We start from the raw sequence: 19,920 nt of genomic DNA, 5'->3' as shown, positions 1-19,920 counted from the left end.
GGAAGGTTTTTGAGCTAAAAACCATATGCTGTTCTTCCTCCAGCTATCTTATAGGTCTTAACATAATCATAAGCACACAGTAAATATTATTCAGTTTATTATATGGATCAAGCCACTCATCTCTCTTTATTAAATATTATGCATTTTATTCTAATTTATCTTTTTAATCAATTTTTATTTTAAATGTGGTTTATTTATATTTTATTTTATTTTATTTTATTTTTTTATTTTTTTTAAAGATTTTATTTATTTATTTGACAGAGAGAGACACAGTGAGAGAGGGAACACAAGCAGGGGGAGTGGGAGAGAGAGAAGCAGGCTTCCCGCCGAGCAGGGAGCCCGATGCGGGGCTCGATCCCAGGACCCTGGGATCATGACCTGAGCCGAAGGCAGACGCTTAACAACTGAGCCACCCAGGTGCCCCTATATTTTATTTTTAAATCATTTTACCCATTTAGAAAAATTGCAAGAATAGTACAAAGAACTAACAAATCCCCACATTTTCATTCACTCAGATTCCTCAATTGTTAACATTTTATCTTGTTTGCTTCATCACCCTCTCCCTCTTAGTTGGGAGCATGATATAGACACAATCCCCAGCATCCCTGTTTATTTATTAATAAAACAAGGACACTCCACCTCTTAACCACAAACAACCACAATGCAACTATTCAAACTTGGAATTTTTTTAAATTTTATTTTATTATGTTACGTTAATCACCATACATTACATCATTAGTTTTTGATGTAGTGTTCCATGATTCATTGTTTGCGTATAACACCCAGTGCTCCATGCAGTACATGCCCTCTTTAATACCCATCACCAGGCTAACCCATCCCCCCACCCTCCTCCCTTCTAGAACCTTCAGTTTGTTTCTCAGAGTCCATAGTCTCTCATGGTTCATCTCCCCCTCTGATGTCCCCCCCTTCATTTTTCCCTTCCTGCTATTTTCTTCTTTTTTTTTTTTTTAACATATATTATTTGTTTCAGAGGTACAGGTCTGTGATTCATCAGTCTTACACAATTCACAGCGCTTACCAGAGCACATACCCTCCCCAGTGTCTATCACCCAGTCACCCCATCCCTCCCACCCCACCCCCCACTCCAGCAACCCTCAGTTTATTTCCTGAGATTAAGAATTCCTCATATCAGTGAGATCATATGATACATGTCTTTCTCTGATTGACTTATTTCGCTCAGCATAATACCCTCCAGTTCCATCCACGTCATTGCAAACAGCAAGATTTCATTCCTTTTGATGGCTGCATAATATTCCATTGTATATCTATAACACTTCTTCTTTATCCAAACTAGAAAATTATACACTACCATCCAGTTCATACACTGCTGTTAAATTGTGTCAACTGCTCCAATGAGTATATTTTTCTTGTTTGGTTCAGGATCCTGAATACGACAGGTTATCCTGTTTCTTTAGTTCCCTTCAAACTGCTAGAGTTCATCAATCTTTTGTCTTCCGTGAATTTGAAAACTGTAGAGAATATTCTTTTCATATTTCATAGCCTTTTGATAAGTGCTGCGTGGGAAGATATTCCTAAGAAAATCTTACCATCTTTTTCAAATGCAATACCTATTTCTTACCAAATCTCTACCCACCAACTCCAGCACTATTCATGACTTCTGCCAAAACTATACACCAAAATGAGAGTTGCCAAAAGGTGGTTTTCTACTTTGGTCGTTCCTTCTCCATTCATTATTTGGCATTTTACTAAGTAAGGGCTTTTCCTTCTCCCCTATTTACTTGTATACTATTTTATTTGTATTAATGGAGTCCTAGATTTCTATTTTATTTATTGAGTGTTAATTCCTTATTTTCAATATTTATTTAAAGCTATAATCGTCCCAATTTTGGCCAGTGAAAACCCCGTTAAGGCTGAGTCTTGTGTCTTCATGTTTTTCCTCATCATTCTTGGAGTACTTCTTTACTTTCTAGCCCAATACAATGTTCCAGGCTCTTTTTGTTCTTTTCCTACTCCAGATCTAATACCAGACATTTTACAAGGAGTCCTAGTTTTTTGTTGTTGTTGAGGATGGTATCTGTACACCAAGTTCTGAGTGTCTAGTGTGTCCTGTAGTGTCACTGCTTATGTGACTTAGTAGACTAAGGAAATGTATGTATGCATGTGTGCACATCTGTGTGTGTGATACACAGAAACATATACATATTTATATTTGAATCAATTTTATATCTTTTATTTATTTCATAATAATATAATAGCTATCCTATTTCTGATTTAATGCCTTCCGTTCTTTCTTTCTTTCTCTCTTTCTACATTTATAAATCATTTTCTAATAATGAGAAACTTGGACCCATTACCTTCAATACTATGTGTTCATTCCTCCTGCATGTACTCATCTACCAAAAAGCCACTTGCCTCCTCATCCAGTCCCGTAGTCACCTCTGTATCTGTCCTCTCTCCTTGCTCCTGAAGAAAAGGGGGAAAGGAAAAGCACAAGCTCTGTTATTGTTTTTAAGGAAAACTCAGGCTGCTCTTATATGTATTATTTTCTGTTACTTCTTAATTTTCTATACTCAGAATTTTTTCATTGATTCATTTGCAAGGTACTTGAGCACCTATCCTGTAATTAGGTAATATTATGTGTGTGTGTGTGTGTGTGTGTGTGTGTATAATCTGATTGTATGAAACATACAGTCTAGAAAACAATAATATATATCTTTAATTTTTGTTCTTAATTATGAAAATGGTTTACCTGGGAAAAATTAAAGCCTTTAAATTATACAAATAAAGCTAAGGTTTCCTTTGGCAGTTATGCTTGAGTCTTGTCTCATCTCCAAGTTGTGTCCCTTCTCAGAAGTAACTGCTTTTATCAGTTTGGTGCATAATATTTCAGATATTTTTCAATACATTTACAGACACATCCACCCATATTGCCAATGCATAATGCTATAAATGCAATTTTCCATGTGTATTTTTCTTTATACAGATATATCATATTCCATGCATAATTCTGAGACAAGTAATCTTTATACTGTCAGTCTTTACATATTAGTAAATGGAGATCCCTCATTTTTAAAACTGCTGCACAGTCTTAGTATGTAAAATGCTAAAATATATTTATATGTTTATTTGCGATATATAAATATTATCTGCGAATGACTATCTTTAATTTTGCTCATTTTCCTAATTTCCCACTTTTATCTTTCTTTTATTCGGTTGTGCTAATTCTTTTTTTTTTTTTTTTAAGATTTATTTATTTATTTGAGAGAGAGACGGTGCAAGCAGAGTTGGGGCAGGGGCAGAGAGGAAGGGAAAGGGACAAACCCCAGACTCCATGCTAAGCGCGGGCCTGACATAGGATTTGATCTCACAATCCTGAGATCATGACCTGAGTTGAAACCAAGAGTTGGACACTTAAACAACTGAGCCACCCAGGCACCCCTATATTAATTCTTTATATATTCTGGAAACAAATCATTTGGCTTTTTATGATTTAATATTTCATGGTGCCATTTACCATGTAGATAATAAATTTGATAGTATAATATACAATTTTTTTTTCTGTTATGAAAACCTTTCTTACTCCAATGGCAATATTTATACTGTCAATATGCTCCTAGACTTTAAAAATATATTTAAACATTTAAGTCATTGGAAATTTATTTTTATAAGTGGCATGATATAAAAGTTTTATTATAGGGACGCCTGGGTGGCTCAGTCAGTTAAGCGTCTGCCTTCTGCTCAGGTCATGATCCCAGGGTCCTGGGATCAAGCCCCACATTGGGCTCCCTGCTCAGGAGGGAGTCTGCTTCTCCCTCTCCCTTTATCTGCCGCTCCACCTGCTTGTGCACTCTCTCTCTCTGACAAATAAATAAATAAAATCTTTTTTTAAAAAATAAAAGTTTTATTATATATTTTTCCAAAGAATCAATTAAAAAAACAAATTAAAACATAATGCATGCTTTCTTTATTAACTTGAAATATTTTTGTCATTTACTAAATTTTTTGTTGTGTGTTTATAAGTGACTTTATGAATTTTCTAATATGTTTTAATTATCTCTTCTTTGTTTTCAACCAAATGACACTATTGTATTTACTCTAATTTCATAAGATGCTATAGTAAGTCATAATCGAGTCTACTATATTTCTTTGTGTAATCAAAACTCTTTTGGTTATTTTTACAAATCATGGTTACATTTGTATTTTAAAGCCCCATATCAAATTATCTAAAATATTGTTAGTCTTTTTGGAACCCATTGAATATATAGGTTAACTTGAGTGGAACTGCCAGCTTTATAATATTGATTCTTCTTATGCATGAACATTGGATAGTTCTTCATTTATTCATTATATTTTATGGTCTTCAATAATGTTTTCTGGCTATCAGTTTTTACTTTTCATAAAAAGTTTTTATACTTCCTGTTAGTTTTATTTTTGAGTATTTAAATATAGTAAGCATAATAATGATATTTTTCTATGAGATTTTCTATTTCTTAAGTAATACTTCAAAAGGCAACTGATTTTTGTGAGATCTTATATCCAACCCTTATTGAACTCTCGTATTAGTTCTTGCTGCTTTATTTACTATGTGAGGATTTACAGGAAGATTAGATTTTCTATAATAATGAATTTCATATATCATTTACAAATGTTTTCATCCCTCATTTCTTTGTCTTGTCTTATGGTATTGGCTAAACCCCCCACTACAATGTAAAAAAAAAAAAAAACTGGTGGTAGTAGACAGTTCCTTGATTTTGCACTTTAATGGAACTGCTTTTTGGTTTCACTATTAAGTATCATATTTATTATATCCTCTGACTCAGTTAAAGAAGTTTTCTACTATTCCTAATTTGTTTTTCTTGGCATTAATTAAACTAATCATTTAGATTTCCTCCTTTGTACTGCTTATGTAATGAATTTTACTGACAGATTTTCTAATACTGCATTGTTCTTGCATTACTGGAATAATCCCTTCATTGCCCTTTTTCCTTTACTATAATATGAATGGAAAGGAAGTATTATAACCTGTTACTTTTGTTCTTTTGTTCTGATTATGTATACAACTTTATCAAAACCTTTGACAATTGTCTTTTTAACTGGTTCTCTTTTTCACACAGTTTTTTGTTGTTTGTTTTGTTGTTATTGTTGTTGTTGTTGTTTTCCCTAAATTTCTTTTCTAGTGGCAGGGCATAAGCAATCCATGTTTTGTTTTGTTTTGTTTTCTTTTTTTTTTTTTTTTTTTAAAGATTTTATTTATTTATTTGACAGAGAGAGACACAGCGAGAGAAGGATCACAAGCAGGGGGGAGTGGGAGAGGGAGAAGCAGGCTTCCCGCTGAGCAGGGAGCCTGATGTGGGGCTCGATCCCAGGACCCCGGGATCATGACCTGAGCTGAAGGCAGACGCTTAACGACTGAGCCACCCAGGCGCTCCTTGTTTTGTTTTCTAAAACCGGTTTTCAGATATAGGCTGTAGCTATGTGTTATTTGTCTCTTGCTTCCGAGGTATTCACATTAAATGATATGAATTTCTAAAACAAGGTTACACAATATGCATTCGTTGACTAAATTAACGTTTTAATCATTTATTGATTGATGCTTGGGCCTGCCTTTGATTTCATTGTTCTTTACTCAAAGAATCAATGTCTTCTCAAGATCTCATAGAGCTGACATTGTCTAACTACAAACAATTAAAACTACAACAGTCATGATTCGTCCTATTGCCAGGGACTGAATCTCATAGTAAGCAATGAAGTTAATGTACTGACATAAATTACTGGATACAAAAGGATGACTCTAGCCCCATTTATGGGATGAATCATGGATATAGTCCATATAATCAGGATTTATTTAGTTTCTCTATTTCTGCTTACATCTATTTGGTTTTACATTTAGTAGAGCTTTATTCACTTAGTTGCAAAAGGTTCAGCAAGAGCCACATGTTCATATCCTGCAAATTTAACAACTTCAATAGGATAAAACAATTATTTCCCAACAGTGCCTGAGGTCTCTGAAATCCTGGTTTGGGTTACTTGTCCTAGCCAAAAATAATTATTGAAGCTGGAGGATAGGATTATCTCATTGGGTATCTGTGACATATATATTCATTCCTTTTATTGGAAGCAGAGAGAAGGAGAAGATGTTGTCAGTCTCATGTGAAGTACATTAATAATTTCCCCTAAGAAAGGTTCCCTTTTTAGAAGAGGATGAAAAAAAAAAAAAAAGGGAGAGAGACAAGACTGATCGTAGCCAACATTACATGTTTATAACTCAGGTATTGATCTATGAAATTTATACTCATTAAAACCTTTTGACAATCCTATGATGAACATATTATTCTTTTTATTTTGGAATAATATCATACTTTTTATATTTATATTTTATATGTATAGAAAAATTACAATGATAGCACATAGAATTCCTGTACACCTCTAGCCCAGTTTAACATCTTACATTTTTATGGTACATTTGCAGAAACTAAGAAACTCCATAAATACATTACTATTAACTAAACTCTGGCATGCATTAACCTTCATTCTTTGTAATATGTAGTTTGTGGTGTATGGTTTGTGATGTGTGTGATCTGTGGATTTTAAAACAGGCAGAGAGTCATGTATCTTACACCCAGTACTATGCAAAACAATCCCTTCATTCTTTTGTAGTCTATTGTTCTTCCCTCCCTCAGCCTCTGGCAATCATTAACCTATTTTCTGTCCTTATAATTTTTGCCTTTTATAGAATATCGTATGAATGGAATCAGGCAATATGCAGATTTTTGTGTTTGTTTTCTTCCAGTTAGTGAAATGTATTTAATAATCATGCATGAAGTTGCATGAGTTAGTAGCTCATTCTTTTTATCCTGAAATAATATTCCATTACATGGCTCTTCCACAATTTATCAATTTCCCATTGAAGGACATACAGATTGCTTCAAGTTTTGGCCATTATGGATAAAGCTGCTCTGAACATTCTCATATATATTTCTGTGAATATAAGTTTTCAAATCTCTTGGATAAATACCTAACAGTGTGATTGCTGGGTTATGTAATAAGTCTTTGGTTTTATAAAAATCTCGTTTTAAAAAACTCTTTTCTAAAGTTGCTCTACCATTTCATAATTCTATCACCAATGGAAGAGAGTTCTTGTTGTCCCTCATCTTCACCAGCATTTGTTAATAGCAGTTTTTATTTTTCCATTTTGACCAAATTGATGAGTAGCGTTTTCTCACATCTCATGGTTTTATTTTATATTTCTCAATGACAAAAGATTTTGAACATCTTCTCACATTTTTATTTGCCATTTGTATATCTACTTGCCATCTGCATGTCGACCTTATGGGTAACTATTAATTTTATAACTATTAATCCTTTTTATGAATGAGAAATCTGTGACTCAAAGCAATTATTTATTTGTTCTAAGGTCATGTAGCTGGTAACAATAGTGAAACCAAACAATAGACTTTCATTACTCTACTTTTAAGTAACATATTGTGAAAATTAGTAAAGGAAACCTCATTTAAAATGGCTTCAGGAAGCCCTAAAGGGGGAGCTCTCACCCACAAGCCACTGATTGCCACCTGTATCATTGGCAGGAAGAAGGAATATAAGAATTATTTTGGTAAGGGAAGGTATTTTCACATAGGAATTTTATCTCTTGCTTTAAGAAAAAGAAGGGAGGTCCCTTTCTGCCCCAGGAACAGTGCACTAACCAGCACTGGCAGCCAATGAGAAACTGCTACAACCTCAAATTCTTGTTCTCAATGAACTTATGTTCAAAACAACACTTCCCAATTTTCTCCTAAAACCTAATAAAAGCTGCCCTTCTCTTTGTCTCTTCAGAAATGCCTATGGTTTGCCATAGTTTACTTGTATCAAATTGCAATCCCTCTGCTATTCCTGAGTAATCTCATTTTGTTTGTAAAATAACTGGTTATTTTATTTTATTTTTTTAACTTAATTTTATTATGTTATGTTAATTACCATACATTACATCATTAGTTTTTGATATAGTGTTCCATGATTCATTGTTTGCGTATAACACCCAGTGCTCCATTCAGTACATGCCCTCTTTAATACCCATCACCGGGCTAACCCATCCCCCCACCCTCCTCCCCTCTAGAACCCTCAGTTTGTTTCTCAGAGTCCATAGTCTCTCATGGTTCATCTCCCCCTCTGATTTCCCCCTCTTCATTTTTCCCTTCCTACTATCTTCTTTTTTTTTTTAACATACAATGTATTATTTGTTTCAGAGGTACAGGTCTGTGATTCATCAGTCTTACACAATTCACAGCACTCACAGTAGCACATACCCTCCCCAATGTCCATCACCCAGCCACACCATCCCTCCCAACCCCCACCACTCCAGCAAACCTTAGTTTGTTTCCTGAGATTAAGAATTCCTCATATCAGTGAGATCATATGATACGTGTCTTTCTCTGATTGACTTATTTCGCTCAGCATAATACCCTATAGTTCCATCCACGTCATTGCAAATGGCAAGATTTCGTGTTTTTTTTTTTTGATGGCTGCATAATATTCCATGGTATATATATACCACATCTTCTGATTTTAGTATATGTGCTGCCAAAGCGAGCACGACCACATCTTCTTTATCCGTTCATTCATCTGTTGGTTATTTTATTTTTAAGGTTGACAGTGCTTACTTACAGAAGATAACCCAATTACAGAAGTAGCATCAAACTCTATAGTACAAATTATTGTATTATTTCCCTTTCTTATCTGACCTCCAACTCTTAAGAGACATCACTCAAAATCCTAAATCAGAAAATCACTGCACAAACTCAGATATAAATAAGATAAAAAAACCTGTGAAATTAAATAGAAATAGTGAAGAACTCTCTGCAAGAACATCAAAGGATTAAGTTAACATAGGTAGCTACTGCTTCTCAAGAAGGTTACGCACTAGGCATTTTCAATTAAGTTCTATACTCTCAGTGACTTTGGAGAAAACTATTAAAATAATGATCTACATCATTAGCTAAATGTTGTGCTTAGGTAGGACTATATTTACCCTCAGGTATTTCATGACTTAATATTTGCAATCTCAATACTTCGCTTTCTTTCCTGTTTCTTTTGTCTGGCTATTTATAATGTGAAATATAGCTGTGTTGCAATGTCAAATTATGCTAGCTGTTCTAAAATGATGAGATGTGATGATACTGCTACTTTTGAAGTTTATTTGTGTGAAATGAGGGGGACTTACACAACCACAGATACGCAAAGACTATTTTCAACGTTACATAATTTAAACAAGGGCTCAGATTGGATTTCCTTCCATTTATTTTAGTGTCTTCATGTATTAGAGTTGTGCTCTTCTATGCATTTTATGTTGATTAGTTAATAAAGTTGGTATTGTTGATTAAATAAAAAAGTTTAAAAATCAAGTTCAGTTTTTATTTTAGCTTATGCTATCTGTTGCCTTGCAATTTTTAAACTAAAATACAGGATGTTACCCTGATGCTATAACCTGGAGTCACTATATTTTTTTACATAGGTAGAATTATACAAAACTCAATGTTCTGGATCAAATACTCTTGTAAGGAAACAGCATTTGACTACTCTGTGTAGTCATATTCTTAAAGCTTTAATGCTTAATCACAAATATTAAGACTTCTTATTAAATTTTGTTTAAGCCTAAAATTTACTGGTCCATGATGTACTGAATTAGATGTTTTTAGTATATGTATTTCATAAGAAATAAAGAACCATGTAAATAGTTTATAATAGATTCAAAATTTATTTCAACAAATATTTACCAATTCTCTAAATTATACATTGATTTTTTTTTCTTAAATTAAATGTATATATTGTGGTCTATTTACTAAGGCAGAGATATAATTAATAAATATTATTTAATGAACAAGATTGTGAATACAATGAGTTTATCATAGAATTATCCTCATTTTATGAAAGTTCAATTAGCCATTTTATAGGAAAAGCATGCCATGCATGCCAATTCAAATGTAGACAAAATAATTATATTATTATTTAGTGTTTTTTCTTTCTCACAGTTATGATACATTGTTAATGTTGGATTGTTTGTTTTGATCAATGGGCTATTAGAATGAATAAGTGCAAATGAGGGTCTCTGATACACAATATCTTAAAAATTATAGTAGATATTTCAATAACCCTATATCAACTTTCTATAAAATTCTAACTTTATTTTAATTGACACACAACAACCTGTATTTTAGAATAATGGCTCTCAAGTGTTTTATATATATATATCTCTTTATTTATTTCCATAATGGATCATCATAATCTATTACATCAAATACTGAAACAACATGAACAAATTTGCAAACCCCCATTCATTTTTATGATATATTACATATTATAAAATGTGGCCAATGGTTTGTTATTTTGGTCAATTGTATTCACTCTTTCATCGTTTGCAAAGAGAATTAACTACCTTGTTGTTGTATTAGATTAGTTTTTTGTCTATGATTTCTCTTGATAATATGTGTCTTGTTCTCATATAATAACCATTGCAAATAAAAAGTTGGTAGATACTGGTAAATTTAATTTTTTTCAAAATCTAAATGTCTGCTAAAGTAACCAGAAGATAACAAGTTGTATGTTCTATGGAATGTGGTTGAAAAGATTGGCATGGACGCTATTTGCTTTTATGCAATTCGAGTGGAGGATATAAAATAACTCCAGGTTTGGAAGAAGATAAGGTTAAATAAGTGGTAATGAGATCCAGTCAAACCACAGTTAAACGCCAAGTCCATTTTTAATGCCGATAAACGTAAACAATATTTAGGTCTTGCTATATTCTTTCACCTTACCAGTAGTCTGAGATAATTGTTGCCTTCTCTCCACTGAGCAAAATTAACAACTTTAAAATATGTGTGACAATAAGATTTTTTTTTTAATAGAGGAATCTGAAAATTAGAATCTGAGGTGTAATAATGGGGGAGGAACCACATAATTCTTTTTTTTTTTTTAAGATTTATTTATTTGAGAGAATGAGAGGGGCAAAGGGAGAGGGAGTGAGAATTTCAAGCACACTCTGCATTGAGCTTTGAGCCTGGCGCAGTGCTCTATCTCACCCTGAGATCAAGACTGAGTCAAAACCAAGAGTCAGACCGTTAGCCAATTGCACCACCCAGGTGCCCTGGAACCACAGAATTCTTAAAGAACAGGTGATATTGGGGTTAATGTAGAGCATGAAATCAGCCATAAGACCTAGCTTGCCAAAATGTAACACAGAGAGTGCTGGGGGCAATGGAAGGTTTTGGGAAAGGGCGTAGACCTTTGGAATGCCAAGGCCCGCGGGACCACTCTGCCGTAGGAATGCTGGGGCGGGACGGGGGGGGGGGGAGTTCTGCCTTTCTGGAAGCTTTCTTAGCCCAAACAGCCACCCTGTGATCTAAGAGATGTATGCATTTTCCCTTAGGCTATGTTTAGCAGAACTTGTAGACCATGCAAAATTAGCATATTGTATCTTTCCTGAAAACAGATCCTCCTAGTTCCAGTAAGACCCCTTGCCACACATCCCATGCTTGCGATTATCCTGAAGGACCAATAAAGGTGGGAATGAAGAAGGTCAAAGCGTCTTTGTCTCTGAGCGTTGACCCCCTTGCCTTCACCTCTCTTTCACAGCAAAGTTTGGAGTCATCTTTCATCCGTAGGTACAGGGATTGCTGGCCATTCCTGGCAAGGTGACACAAGTGTCTGAATTCCTTGGGGACATAACGGATGATGGCATATGGTTAACACATAGTTTCTGCCAACAAAAGGGTGTTATTTACAAAGAGCTTTTATGGGACTGCATGTCCATTTATAGGGAGAAGAGACGGTCCTAAAAGGTAGAAAGGTAGGACAAGCTTTTAACTTGTTCACATTGAGTATCACATTCAATGGCAAATTTGAATGAGAGCCATACAAAGTATATACGTGCATCAATCCATTATTTACTAGTCAAGTTATCTGGTCAAGCAATGAAATTATCAACATTGTAATTCAGATAACATTTACCACAAAAAGCAGATATGAGAATTAAATAGAACAATAATTATAAAATACCTTGAACACTGGGAACCACTTAGTAGGTATTCAATATTTTTTGCATCTTTTTTCCTTATTCTTCCCTGCTTTTATTTTCCTTTGCATGAGGGTGGTGGTCAAAAAGTCAAAATATTAGAATAAGATTTTTAATGGGATATTTTATAATTTTATTTAAATCATTCAGTATGGGAGAATGTTACTTTATGCAGTGGAAAACCAGGCCAGAGAGATTAAATGACTTCAGAGATCACAGCTACATTATGTCAAAACTAGATTAAAATCTGATACTTATCCATTTTTATTCTTTACAATTTGTCTTCAGATTTGTTAGATGAAATTACTCATACAGTAGCTAATGTCCTAAACGCTAACATGAAAATATTCTCAATATCAATATAATTTATTAACAGGTTCTTTTAAAGTAGAATAGATTTTTTATTTATGTGGAGCCAGGAATAGAAAAGACTCTAACATATTTCAAAGTTATTTTTTTCGATTCATTTGATATATTTTAGTTGTAAAATTCTGGTAAGATCCATTAAAATTAAATCTGAAAATTTAAAGAACTAATAGGCAGATAAGACTATAATAGATAGATGATAGATAGATAGATAGATAATTATAATAGTATAATAATGATCAGGATAGATGGAATTAACCCTCCCATTTTTATTGTGGAATTCTTTTTTCTGTCCAAAACTTGTCAAAAAAAAAAAAAAAACAACATAAAAGTGATTATTTTTGGTTGGTCATTTTTTTTTTAAGGTTTTATTTATTTGACAGAGAGAGACACAGTGAAAGAGGGAACACAAGCAGGGGGAGTGGGAGAAGGAGAAGCAGGCTTCCCGCGGAGCAGGGAGCCTGCTGCGGGGCTTGATCCCAGGACCCTGGGATCATGACCTGAGCCGACGGCAGACGCTTAACGACTGAGCCACCCAGGTGCCCCAAGGTTGGTTATTTTCTAATATGGCATTTTATCAGCAAGATATTTCTGTAGCAAAACACATTCAAAAGAGGGAGGGAATGGGAAGAGGAGAGGGAAGGAAAACATAAAGAAACAAGGAAGAAAAATAGGAGGGCAAACTGTATTCTGAAAGATAATGGGGTATATATAACAGCTAAAGTATATTTTACAATAGAGTAGGCACAGAATACTGCAGAACAAATGGGGTGACAAACTGATAAATACTGATATATACAAAATAGAGCTAATTAAACTTTTTTCTTTTATACATAGGACAGAACAATGAGGGCAATGTCAGTGTGGCCAGAATTAGGAGTCAGAAATGAATATATGGATAAGTTGAAAGCAGATTTGTGTTTCAGGAAAAAGAAAGAGGAAATAGAATTCATGGCCTATGCAAAAGGGAAAACTTGAGTAGAGTCACAGCCATAGTAGAGATGGTATTTTTGGCTTGGACATTGTGACTTAATTTCTCTAGTCATTGGTCACTGCAACTTCTAGAATTTTCTGTAACTCATGAGGACTCACATGGTTGGACTTTCCTACAGTCTGTCTCAGCCCCCTTTAGTCATTGGTGTAACAGGAGTGACAGTGCTTTGTGGGCCCTATGTGTTCAATGGAAAATTAATGCATGAGTGAATTAATGGATAAACAAATACAAAAAATGCAGGTAACCTTAGGGATATAATTTACTTCTCAGATGTAACAAAATAATCCCTATCTTAGATAATAATTGATTTTATATAGTTCCATTACATACAATTATATAGACAGAACATTTATTTATAGCAATATAGAGACAATTTCTTAATATAAATGAATACCCAACAAAAAAGGATATGTTAGAAATATAGAAGTTACATATCAGTATAGACTTCCTAGTAATATTATAAATATGTAAAAATATCCCCCAGATGCGTGTATTTGTCAATCTACCTATAGTATTTTTGTTTTTCTTTTAAACCTTTCAATTCTAATATGCCTGAAAGATAGAAACTAAATTATTATTTGGGAAATAAATAGAAGCAGAACAAACATGTAATTTTTAATTATGTTAAAAGTTTTAATCAATGTTAAAACTCTTCTTGTCTTTGAACTATGTTATAGTGTGTGTAATGAGGTAGTGTTTCCAGAATCTTGAAAGTTGGAGGAACATTTTTCAGAACAAATATTTGGGTCTTATTTATCTTAATTTTGTTATAAGAATAAATTTTTAAGGGAAATTCAAGAGGATTAACACTTAGATTATTGGTGTGAGTTCATCTGGAATGGTTGAAGAAAAGCCCAAGGTAAAAGATGAGCAGTACAAGAATATTTGACTTCTTTCCCAACTCTTGTACAATACCCTCCCAGGGGAATGTATTACAGGCAGGGTCTTTTCCATTCAAAACAAGATGCAAGAAAAATGTCGCATGGGTAAACCACTTATGTAGCAACTCAGCATCTTTGGTTTTGTTGAGTTTTTCTTTATAGCTAAACAAATAAGGAATATTTAGCAGGTGTGTACGTGTACATATATGTGTGTGTGTATGTGTGTGCATGCATGCATGTAGTCTCTTTTTACAAGAATAAAAATCCTTGAAAAATTATGGCAGTGAGTCAAAAATTAAGAATATCAAGTATTAATATTGTAAAAGATAAAATTAAATGTGCAAACATGCTTGTAAAGTGATTACTCAAGTTTTCCCTTTAAGTCAAACTCTTCCACAAACACTGTTTCCCATTTCTTATACAATAGAATATATAAAGCTATGATTCCAGCATACAAATAAAAATTTTATTATAAAGTTATTTGGGTGGAACCCCTAAATTTTTAGTTGCAAGGATCCCTACTAAACTCTATGAATGGAATATTGCCGTACATTAGCTTTCTCTTTAAACACATGATCATTGTGTAAATTATTCTCCATAAAAGTACCTGTTTACATCTAACTAAAGATATTTTAAGAATGTAATTCTGCCATTATTTGTTTCTTCCTGATAAGTAGCATCTTGATATAATCCTTTAGTTCTAAATTCTAAGTAAAAATGGATCTTTCTAATGTATTTTAAATGCATATTTTCTATTGAATGTTGGGTTGATACACCTTTTAGAAAGGAGTGTCAGGGATCATCAAGTCCTACTATGTCATTTTACAAATGAAGGAACTTACTCCTAGAAAAATGAAATGGCCATTTTCAGTGATGCATAGAAATGGGAAGATTGAGTTTTAAAATTCTGGGCTAAACTTCCTTTTTTAAAAAAAGATTTTTATTTATTTATTCATGAGAAAGAGAGAGAATGAGAGAGAGAGAGGCAGAAGCAGAAGGAGGAGCAGGCTTCCCGTGGGGTAGGGAACCTGATCCCAGACTCAATCCCAGGTCTCCAGGATCACCGCCTGAGCCAAAAGCAGATGCTCAACTGACTGAGCCACCCAGACAACCCTAAACTTCCTTTAAAAAAAATCTCCCTGTTTCTCTGGTCAGATAAGTTTATATCAGAAAGCTATTAAGTGAATGAGACCACATTTTGGCATTAATGTATTTTGTTTGGTTGATATGATGTCCAAATAATATTTTCAGGGTAATAATTGAAGCAAATAAAGGCAAGATAAATGACCATATGGATGGTTGATTTGACTCAGTAATGGGGATAATGTTATAACACCTTCAGGTGTTTGGATATCTTTTAAAGGTGTCATGCTATATGACCAAAGAAGGAATCTGTGAATACAGGTAAACCAGCTTCCTAATGAAGAGGTTCTAAATTCAGTACCATTATATCTGCCAGGCTTGAAAAGAAAATCAGAGGCAACAGAGGAAGATACTGACATTAGATGTATAGCAAAAGAAAATGGACTTGGCTTCTAGAAACTAAATTTAGCTTAAATTACAATTCTTTACTTCTTTGGTATTCAGCAACAACAAAAGCCACCTGCCAATCATTTGGATCCCTCCTGCTGTTTAAAATGTCCAAGGGAAAGAAACATGACATTGTATCCTATTGTTTCATATCAGTGAGTTTACCTTAAGGTCCTAAAAATAGGAGATAATATGACAAGAATTACCAATAGCTTTTAAATATTATTTGTCTATTTACTACCTGCTTTTCCCCCCTCACAAAATTTCTCTGTCATCTTTTAAACTGGCTGCTGATTGTTTAGATGAATATAACTCTGCTACGAAAACCTATTTAAAACGTGAAATTTCCTATCTATCATAAACATATAGGATGAATAAAGCAAAACAGCCCATTACCAAGTGTTTTTTAAAAGAACTTTAAAGGGGCGCCTGGGTGGTTCAGTCGGTTAAGCGTCTGCCTTTGGTTCAGATCATGATCCCAGGCTCCTGGAATCAAGCCTGGAGGCTGCTTCTCCCTCTCTTCCCTGCTAGTGCTCTCTGTCACTATCTCTGTCTCTCTCAAATAAATAAATAAAATATCTAAAAAAAATAAAAATAAATAAAAAAGTAAAAGAGCTTTAAAAATTATGTATAGACAATATTAGATAATCCACAGCAAAGTTTCAGTGTTCCTTAGGATAGCATTTATGATAAATCATAATTTCCCAATTATTATTATTATTATGTACAGAAAAAATAAACATTGGATTGAATTGATGATAGAGAGAAAAAGTATAGAAGTGCATAGAATAATAAAAGTCATTTGATTTTAAAAACTGGAAATCACTCAAACCAAATGATCTATACATATATAGATTTGGCTATGAGTAATGATATGGACTAATACTTCAGCAGATTAGAGCAAAACCACAAACTAAATCTAAAATAGAAAAACTTCAAATCTATGGAATATGCATTTAAACTCAGTGTAACCAATAAACATAAGTGGTTAATAAAAGGTAAACCTCTGGAGTATGTGTTTGCATTTGTGTGTATGTGTGTGTGTGTAAAGTAACCACCTTTAGAACACACACACAAAACAACAGTATCCAAGTAAATTCATTTTAGCAAATATGAATCAATAGGGTCTTCTTATTAGACAAAGGACTGTATGTGAATCACTGCTCAGAATGCTTTCATTGCAAAAAGAGAAGGCACTTGCTCTAGCATTCTAGTCATATGATTCACAAATCCCTTTGAAGAGTAATGCTTGAAGCTGCAGAGTAATATTTAAAGTCAATGTAGTGAAAAACACTGAAATGTCAAAATTTGACTTAAACTGTAACTGTCTTTAATAGAAACTGGTAAAATAAATTAGTGTCTATACGCAACATATAGGTAGAGAAATAAATATTTGCTAATAAAAACCCAATTGAAATAATTTTATTTTCTATTATAACTATACTTTAAATCAATTTGTTAATACTGGATATATTCGGTAGGTTTTTCAGCCCTTCCCACAAGTTAAAGAATATTATTAGAATATTATTGTGGAACTTAGAGTAACCCCTTTTATAATAAGAGGGCTAGACCGTTTCTAGCATTCTGAATTTCAGGAAATATTAATTCATAGGATTTCATTGGGATTCTTTAATGTGGTTTATTACACACACACACACACACACACACACACACACATATATATATGTAGGACAGTATGACGTAGGACAGTGATTTTCAATGTATGTTTGCCAGAAGATTAAATTTGCTATATATTAATGTGTGTTACTACAGAACGTAATTCATAGTCAAATAAGTTAGGAAAATGTAGGATTAATCACTTCAAATGATTTCCTTCACTCCAGGACCTCAAAGAGCATTTAAAAATACCGACTATATTAAAATATTCAAAATTAGGATATGCTTTAATGAGTTTTCCAAGCTTATTTGACCAATATATCCTTTTCAGGCAACATCTTACAGGATCAGTATTCAACAGAAGTAAGTCTCTTAGGAAAACATGTTCCCTTTAGAAAAAATCCTGTATTAGCAGTACATAGCACTATGTTGGTCTCAGTATCTGGCATTAACCACCTTGGGGAATTAACTTAGTCAATTAACTATTTTCTCTTTTTTAAAATGTCAAACTACCTTCATATATTATATTTTAAGGGTAAAAAGAGAAGATTTTCTGTGAGTAAGCTTCGGGAGGAATATGCCAAAATAAATATGCATTGCCTTTTAAAATATAATGAAGTAAAAAAAATATAATGAAGTAACATATTCTTTGTTGTATGGTTTTTGGTACCTCAACATTCTGGACTTTAGCTGCACATTAGAATCACACTGGGAACTTAAAAACAATCAATGTCCAGACCCTTCCTAAATCAATTAAATAAAGATCTTTGGGTTGAGGCCAGACATTGATATTTTTAAAAGCTCTTAAGATGATTCTAATGTACACTGAAGGTTGGGAAGCACTGCTCTAGACTATATTTGAAAGGACAGAAATCAACCCTCTGAGCCTAACCAGAAGAATTGTCCTAAAAGATGTATTTTATCAGATAGTGAAGTGTGTCCTTTCTTTTCTATTGTATTTTTTCTTCTATTCTCTTGTATTTGACTCAGCTTCACATCCTATGCTAGTTACTGGGGTTCACTTAGCAAAGACTCATCGTGATCTGGAATCGCATCTGGGACTAGGAGGTGAAGAACAGAGAGAGCAGATAGCAAGTTGCACGGTGATGGTGTGGCATCCAGTTGGTTTGAGGGATGGGTGGAAGAGGCAGAAACAGAGATGAAGGCATCTCAGACAGAAATAGGGGTATGGAAGAACATTTCATAATCATCCATCAAGTGCTTCAAAGAATTTGAGCCTGGCCAAACCCTTCACCTCACCATGCACCTCCTGATAGCAACTGCCCTGAAAATTTTGTTTTTCTCTCGTCTTTGCATTGAGAAGCTCTAGCCTGGAAGGTTCACTTCAGATTCTGGATCTTGGGTGAACCTAATACATGTTGGTTAAAAAGCAGTTAATTGTGAAAATGCGAGTATTATGAGGAAGGATAACACTGCAGTTCCCTTATTTATTTTTACCTTGGTAAAAAAATTAGAAAAGAAATAAAGATTTTAGAAATTTTGAAGCCCAGAGAAGGAATGAAAATGAATACTGAGTAGACATGGAATGTGAAGAAAAAACTGGAATATATTTGAGAAAACTGAGGTCTTGAAGGCAATTTTTACCTATCTGATAACGTATCATCTACCAGAGTGTTATAAGAAATGCCAGCACTGGACCGGTAATATCTATAAACTACAGAGAGAATAAAAGGTGCAGAAAAGTTTTTAGGGCCTGAAGAGATATAACCTCTACTAATTTCACATAGCCTTTGTCATTATTAAGACTCCAGGTCTGATTATGTATGAGATCATATATTCTTGTTGGGAAGAATATTGCCAATGGAATTATTACAACAAAGAGCTGAATTATATTAGAAACAGTAGTAAAGAGATCATATTAACAGCATGGCTTCCCCCTTTTACAAAACTAAACAACCAGCCACTATTAATCAAGTTTACACTCTTCCAAGTTCCTAGTAGTCTCCCCTGGTTCCGTGTGAGTTAAATGAATTTGTTCTTTTAACAGCTTTTATTTCTCCCCAAATGATTTTATTGTTCAAATTACCTTATCTGGAAACCCTTGCTCTTTCAGCAAGCCCTCATACTGTAGCAGTCATGAATCAATAGCTCATATTGAATTTAGAGAAATACTGACTAACCCTATTGCTACAAGACAGGATTTGCTTCTAACTAGCAATTAAATTGCCATGTAGACTAAAATCCATATTTCAAAATCATCGCCATAATCCTAGCTTATTTTGTTCCTAGACTTTCAAAATGTACTTACTGTTCAAATATACTGTTATTAAATATCACAAAAATCACAAAACTAAATCCAGGCTTCCTCATCCTTAGCTTCAATGTGTCAAGTCATAGCTGCCTGGAAAGATGTCTTATTGCACTGAGAGCGTGGAGATGTATTCTGGGTAAGAAATAAAATAGAGATTTTCAGACTCTACTCCATTCTGTGGTTCATGCCTCAGTTTGTCTTAGACAGAGCTTTT

The sequence above is a fragment of the Phoca vitulina genome, unplaced genomic scaffold, assembly GCF_004348235.1.
Source record: "Phoca vitulina isolate PV1807 unplaced genomic scaffold, GSC_HSeal_1.0 scaffold3, whole genome shotgun sequence".
Taxonomy (NCBI): domain Eukaryota; kingdom Metazoa; phylum Chordata; class Mammalia; order Carnivora; family Phocidae; genus Phoca; species Phoca vitulina.
This window is presented reverse-complemented; position numbering follows the sequence as displayed.